An 8,196-nucleotide genomic window follows, 5' to 3' on the forward strand; every position below is an offset into this window, starting at 1 on the left:
GCATCCTATCTCATGCATTGAACCTGGACTGGTGATTTGTTTCACATATGATAATTTACATGTTTCAATGCCATTCTCCCAAATCATCCCACCTTCTCCCTCTCCCACAGAGTCCAAAAGACTATTCTACACATCTGTGTCTCTTTTGCTGTCTTGCACACAGGGTTATCATTACCATCTTTCTAAATTCCATATATATGCGTTAGTATACTGTATTGGTGTTTTTCTTATTGGCTTACTTCACTCTGTATAGTAGGCTCCAGTTTCATCCATCTCATTAGAACTGATTCAAATGTATTCTTTTTAATGGCTGAGTAATACTCCATTGTGTATATGTACCACAGCTTTCTTATCCATTCGTCTGCTGATGGACATCTAGGTTGCTTCCATGTCCTGGCTATTGTAAACAGTGCTACGATGAACATTGGGGTACACGTGTCTCTTTCAATTCTGGTTTCCTCGGTGTGTATGCCCAGCAGTGGGATTGCTGGGTCATATGGCAGTTCTATTTCCAGTTTTTTAAGGAATCTCCACACTGTTCTCCATAGTGGCTGTACTAGTTTGTATTCCTACCAACAGTGTAGGAAGGTTCCCTTTTCTCCACACCCTCTCCAGCATTTATTGCTTGTAGACTTTTGGATCACAGTCATTCTGACTGGCATGAAATGGTACCTCATTGTGGTTTTGATTTGCATTTCTCTGATAATGAGTGATGTTAAGCATCTTTTCATGTGCTTGTTAGCCATCTGTATGTCTTTGGAGAAATGTCTGTTTAGTTCTTTGGCCCATTTTTTGATTGGGTCGCTTATTTTTCTGGAATTGAGCTGCAGGAGTTGCTTGTATATTTTTGAGATTAAAATTCTTTGTCAGTTGCTTCATTTGCTATTATTTTCTCCCATTCTGAAGGCTGCCTTTTCACCTTGCTAATAGTTTCCTTTGTTGTGCAGAAGCTTTTAATTTTAATTAGGTCCCATTTGTTTATTTTTGCTTTTATTTCCAATATTCTGGGAGGTGGGTCATAGAGGATCCTGGTGTGATAATCTTCATTTTTTGAATGTTGAGTTTTAAGCAGCTTTTTCACTCTCCTCTTTCACTTTCATCAAGAGGCTCTTTAGTTCCTCTTTGCTTTCTGCCACAAGGGTGATGTCATCTGCATATCCGAGGTTGTTTGATATTTCTCCTGGCAATCTTGATTCCAGCTTGTGCTTCATCCAGTCCAGCATTTCACATGATGTGTTCTGCATATAAGTTAAATAAGCAGAGTGACGATATACAGCCTCAACTTACTCCTTTCTCAATTCGGAACAAGTTTGTTGTCCCATGTCCAGTTCTAACTGTTGCTTCTTGACCTGCATACAGATTTCTCAGGAGGCAGGTAAGGTGATCTGATATTCCCATCTCTTTAAGAATTTTCCACAGTTTGTTGTGATCCACATGGTCAAAGGCTTTAGCACAGTCAATGAAGCAGAAATAGATGTTTTTCTGGAATTCCCTTGCTTTTTCTATGATTCAATGGATGATGGCAATTTGATCTCTCGTTCCTCTGTCTGTTCTAAATCCAGCCTGAACATTTGGAATTTCTCGGTTCACACACTGTTGAAGCCTAATTTGGAGAATTTTGAGTAATATTTTGCTAGTATGTGAGATGAGTGCAATTGTGAGGTGGTTTGAACATTCTTTGGCACTGCCCTTCTTTGGGATTGGAAATGCAAACTGACTTTTTCCAGTCCTGTGGCCATTGCTGAGTTTTCCAAATTTGTTGGCATATTTACTGCAGCACTTTCATAGCATCATCTTTTAGGATTTGAAATACCTCAGCTGGAATTCTATCACCTCCACTAGCTTTGTTTGTAGTGATGCTTCCTAAGGCCTGCTTGACTTTGCACTCCAAGATGTCTGGCTCTAGGTGAGTGATCACACTATTGTGGTTATCTGGGTCATGGAGATCTTTTTTGTATAGTTCTTCTGTGTATTCTTGCCACTTCTTAATAAATTCTGCTTCTGTTAGGTCCATACCATTTCTGTCCTTTATTGTGCCCATCTTTGCATGAAATGTTCCCTTAGTATCTCTGATTTTCTTGAAAAGATCTCTAGTCTTTCCCATTCTATTGTTTTCCTCTATTTCTTTGCACTGATCACTGAGGAAGGCTTTCTTATCTCTCTTTGCTATTCTTTGGTGATAGAATTCAGATGGGTATATCTTTCCTTTGCTCTTTTGCCTTTTGTTTCTCTTCATTTCTCAGCTATTTATAAGGCATCCTCAGACAACCATTTTGCCTTCTTTTTTCCCCTTGGGGATGGTTTTGGTTACCACCTTGTTCAAGCTGGATTTAGAACAGGCAGAGGAACGAGAGATCAAGGCATTAGAAACTGAGTATTTTGCCTCTGTTGGCATGTGCTGAATTCATTGTAGCTTGAAGCCATAGGAGAAATGACAATTCTTGTTTAATAATTTCCGCCCATAACTATTGTCAAGAATGCATTGCCTCTAAGAGCAAGGCTGTGAGAGTACACAAGGGACAAATTTATGAAAAGCTCTGGCTCTTATCTATCTTATCTATACCCAGTACTCTAAGAATTTTAGTATTAACATTTTTAAATGATGTATCAGATCAGATCAGTCGCTCAGTCGTGTCTGACTCTTTGTGACCCCATGAATCGCAGCACGCCAGGCCTTCCTGTCCATCACCAACTCCTGGAGTTCACTCAGACTCACGTCCATCGAGTCAGTGATGCCATCCAGCCACCTCGTCCTCTGTCTTCCCCTTCTCCTCCTGCCCCCAATCCCTCTCAGCATCAGAGTCTTTTCCAATGAGTCAGCTCTTTGCATGAGGTGGCCAAAGTACTGGAGTTTCAGCTTTAGCATCATTCCTTCCAAAGAAATCCCAGGGCTGATCTCCTTCAGAATGGACTGGTTGGATCTCCTTGCAGTCCAAGGGACTCTCAAGAGTCTTCTCCAACACCACAGTTCAAAAGCATCAATTCTTCTGCGTTCAGTCTTCTTCACAGTCCAACTCTCACATCCATACATGACCACACAAAAAACCATAGCCTTGACTAGACGAACCTTTGTTGGCAAAGTAATGTCTCTATGCTATCTAGGTTGGTCATAACTTTCCTTCCAAGGAGTAAGCGTCTTTTAATCTCATGGCTGCAGTCACCATCTGCAGTGATTTTGGAGCCCAGAAAAATAAAGTCTGACACTGTTTCCACTGTTTCCCCATCTATTTCCCATGAAGTGATGGGACCAGATGCCATGATCTTCCTTTTCTGAATGTTGAGCTTTAAGCCAACTTTTTCACTCTCCTCTTTCACTTTCATCAAGAGGCTTTTGAGTTCCTCTTCACTTTCTGCCATAAGGGTGGTGTCATCTGCATATCTGAGGTTATTGATATTTCTCCCGGCAATCTTGATTCCAGCTTGTGTTTCTTCCAGTCCAGCGTTTCTCATGATGTACTCTGCATATAAGTTAAATAAACAGGGTGACAATATACAGCCTTGACGAACTCCTTTTCCTATTTGGAACCAGTCTGGTGTTCCATGTCCAGTTCTAATTGTTACTTCCTGACCTGCATACAAATTTCTCAAGAAGCAGATCAGGTGGTCTGGTATTCCCATCTCTTTCAGAATTTTCCACAGTTTCTTGTGATCCACACAGTCAAAGGCTTTGGCATAGTCAATCAAGCAGAAATAGATGTTTTTCAGGAACTCTCTTGCTTTTTCCATGATCCAATGGATGTTGGCAATTTGATCTCTGGTTCCTCTGCCTTTTCTAAAACCAGCTTGAACATCAGGAAGTTCACGGTTCACATATTGCTGAAGCTTGGCTTGGAGAATTTTGAGCATTACTTTACTAGTGTGTGAGATGAGTGCAATTGTGCTGTAGTTTGAGCGTTCTTTGGCATTGCCTTTCTCTGGGATTGGGATGAAAACTGACCTTTTCCAGTCCTGTGGCCACTGCTGAGTTTTCCAAATTTGCTGGCATATTGAGTGCAGCACTTTCACAGCACCATCTTTCAGGATTTGGAATAGCTTAACTGGAATTCCATCACCTCCACTAGCTTTGTTCATAATGATGCTTTCTAAGGCCCACTTGACTTCACATTCCAGGATGTCTGCCTCTAGATGAGTGATCACACCATCGTGATTATCTGGGTCGTGAAGATCTTTTTTGTACAGTTCTTCTGTGTATTCTTGCCATCTCTTCTTAATACCTTCTGCTTCTGTTAGGTCCATACCATTTCTGTCCTTTATCAAGCTCATCTTTGCATGAAATGTTCCTTTGGTATCTCTGATTTTCTTGAAGAGATCTCTAGTCTTTCCCATTCTGTTGTTTTCCTCTATTTCTTTGCATTGATCGCTGAAGAAGGCTTTCTTATCTCTTTTTGCTATTCTTTGGAACTCTGCATTCAGATGTTTATCTTTTCTTTTCTCCTTTGCCTTTCGCTTCTCTTCTTTTCACAGCTATTTGTAAGGCTTCCCCAGACAGCCATTTTGCTTTTTTGCATTTCTTTTCTATGGGAATGGTCTTGATCCCTGTCTCCTGTACAATGTCACGAACCTCATTCCATAGTTCATCAGGCACTCTATCCATCAGATCCAGACCCTTAAGTCTATTTCTCACTTCCACTGTATAATCATAAGGGATTTGATTTAGGTCATACCTGAATGGTCTAGTGGTTTTCCCTACTTTCTTCAATTTAAGTCTGAATTTGGCAATAAGGAGTTCATGGTCTGAGCCACAGTCAGCTCCTGGTCTTGTTTTTGCTGACTGTATAGAGTCTGCCACAAATCTTTCTGAATTTCCACCTTTCTTGGTGATAGAATTGGGAGAGTATTCCCATTTAAGGCATGAATCATGCCTTAGTCCATATCAGATGCACTTCTGCATGATTTTGGGGAGGAGGAAGGGAAGCAGTCTACACTAATTTCCAATGTTTCCAGAAGGCTAGTGTTGCATCTAAAAATGAAATATACATCTAAGTTCGGGTCTCATGTTTTCTTGAACACTTATTTCAGACTGGTAGGGGAAACATTTTCATTAATTTTGCCAAAAGATGGTGGGATGCTATGAACTAATATTTGTTTATTAATCAATTATTCTTTTCACATAAAGTTATTAGATTTATATTACATATAATATATATTTTATATTTATTTTAATTTTTTTACATTCCTAGGACATTATAACAGGAATGTTATATTCTACTGTAAATAATATGTATAGCAACAATGATTAATAAACTTTTTATAAGTCCTTCACTTACTGATGGTCTAATACTTTCCTTTTGTTATTAATATTACTTTTCACAAAGTAATTTAAATTGCATCCTTCAAAATAGAATATCTATGAGAATGAAAACACAAGTCATACTGAGAGAAACATTTGCAAGACATATCTGATAAAGGACAGCCACCAAAATAGACAAAGAACACTTAAATTTCAGTAAGGAAACAACAATCCATTAAAAAAAGGGGCCACTGACACCTCACCAAAGAAAATACACAGATAGCAAATAAACATATGAAGAGATGCTTCACATAAATGCAAATTTAAAGAACAATGAAACACCACTACACACCACATACAATCGAAAACACTAACAACACAAAGCGGTGGCCAGGACACTAACAATACCAAATGTTGGCAATAGGAACTCTCATTTACGGCTGATGGAAATACAAAATATCACAGCTGTTTCAAAGACAGTTTACTTTGGTGGTTTCAAAACTAAACATACGCTTCCCACGAAATTCAGCAATCTCACTCCCTAGTCTTTACCTAAAAAACTTGAAAACTTATGTCCACACAAAAACCTGAACATGGGTATTTATGGTAAACGTAATCACAATTGCCAAAATTCGGAGACAACCAAGATGGTCCTTCAGTGGTGAATGGATAAATAAACTGACATATCCAGGCAATGGCATATTATTCAGCACAGAAAAAGAAATCAGCTATCAAGCTATGAAAAGACATGGAGTAAACTTAAATGCATATTACCAAGGGAAAGAAGTCAATCTAAAAAGGCTATATATTGTGTTTCCAACACTGCTGCAATCTAGAAAAGGTAAAACCAAGGAGACAATAAAACTGTCAGTGGTTGCCGAGGATTAGAGGTGAGGGTGAGATGAACTGACATAGCTTAGAAAGAGGCTGGATAGTTCTACACTGGTAGATACATGTCATTACACATTTGTCTAAACCCACAGAATGTACAATACCAAGAGTGAATCCTAATGTAAGCTGCAGACTTTGGGTGATCATGAAGTATCAATGTAGGTTTAACAATTTTAACAAATGTACCACTGTGGTGGGCGATGTTAATATTGGGGGACCTTATGCAAGTTTACGGAGAAGGATATATGGGAAGTCTCTGGACCTTCTGCTCAGTTTTGTTGTGAACTTCTTAAGTAATAAAGTTGATTAAAAAAAATAGAACATCTACCATTGTACAGGTGTAGGATAAAATGTTCCCAAAACATAAACTAGAACATAATATCCTGAACTTTATAAAACCAACTTTATTTAATTAGAGGTAATTCCTCCTTCTCATATTTTGATGTGATTTAATAATATCAAACACATAATTATAAACATGCTTCTTTTCAATCATTAAATAAATTACTAACTTCATCTCTAACATCTGTGAAGTATCCAACTCTGTCCACATTTTAAGACATTTTAGGATGTTCTAGAAAACTGAAATTCAGCATGATTATACTTTGTTCACAAAGGATTTATAATTTTCAATTTTGTCTTTCTTTTTTAAATCTCAGTTTAACAAATTTAAGCTATAAAAATGAGATTTATCTAAAAATTACAAGAATAAGTAACAAAAATTTCAAGTCTTAGAATGGCTCTTTTGGCAAAATTATGAGAAATTGAGAAAAAGAAAGATTTTAAAGATGAGGAAACAAAATTTTTTGCAAAGTGGGTGGTTTCTAATTCCTGGGTTTCAACAAAATTGAGGGAGGATCTAATCAACTTATCAGTGATAGACCATTAAAAATAATATTTGATTATATATTTGCATATAACTTGAAGGATTTCCAAGACCTGATTGATATTATAAAATAAAACTCCTTTTACCTCCATCTAGTTATTTATGTAAACATGGGTTCTCTGCTCTGACAGCTAAAAAAACTAAAAGGAGGAACAGAATTGATGCCAAGCCTGTCTCAGGCCTGACATTCTGAAAATGTCATACATGAGTATTTACCTGTGGTTACATGAACTAATAGAGAAATGCCTCACCAATATCATTATGTGATAACTTTCAAATAACTTTAATTAACATTTAGGAGACATACAGGTATAGGAAGTTAAAACAAATTAAGAAATGTTTATTGAGGTATACTTGACATATAACATTATTATTAGTTTCAGGTGTACAACATAATGATTTGGTATCTGTATATATTGTAAAATAATCACCACATAAGTCTTGTTAACACATGTGATTTTTATTGCAGAGTAATATGATAGGGTAATCAATAAAAAATTTTTAAAGTAATGATGTTACATTAAGATAAAGTTATATGGAAGAAATGGAAAGGAAATATAAGTTGAAGGTAAGAGGAAATGATGTACAGTATTTGACTACTAAAGAGAACTTACTCATGTATTTTGGTGTACATCAAAGCATTATGATATTTAGATCTGAATGGATAATTGAAAAGCTATCTATGTAGAGCTGGGTTGTAGTTCGCTGAATCTTGGTCTATACCTAAGGAAGTGATAGAGAAAATGTAAACAATGCAGATGAAACTTACAAATATGTCCTGTCTGTAGACATTACATTGTGAATAGCAAAAAAGGAGAAAACAACAACAAAAAACCCCAAATGAACTATTCTTAACAATATTCAAAAACTGCCATCCAATTCAGTAAAGATATCACACATGCCACACAATTGATGAATGAATGAAATGCCAACATGTCTTCACTGCTTCACTTCCATCTCACTTGTTAACATTAACAAAATATATTCTTCAACATCCACGTTGAAACTACACTTGCTGAGCCAGTTGTTAAATATTTATCAGCAGCATGCTCTATACTGAACTTAAATATGTGGTTCTTTAGTTCATCTCCTTTTGTTTGTAAAACAAATTTGGTCTTGAGGTAACTTCTGCCACCAGCCTATCCATTTTCCTCTTGTACTGTGCCCCAAGGATTTAGGTCTTACATTT

Source organism: Bos indicus x Bos taurus, chromosome 11, assembly GCF_003369695.1.
Source record: "Bos indicus x Bos taurus breed Angus x Brahman F1 hybrid chromosome 11, Bos_hybrid_MaternalHap_v2.0, whole genome shotgun sequence".
In the NCBI taxonomy this organism is placed as follows: Eukaryota; Metazoa; Chordata; class Mammalia; order Artiodactyla; family Bovidae; genus Bos; species Bos indicus x Bos taurus.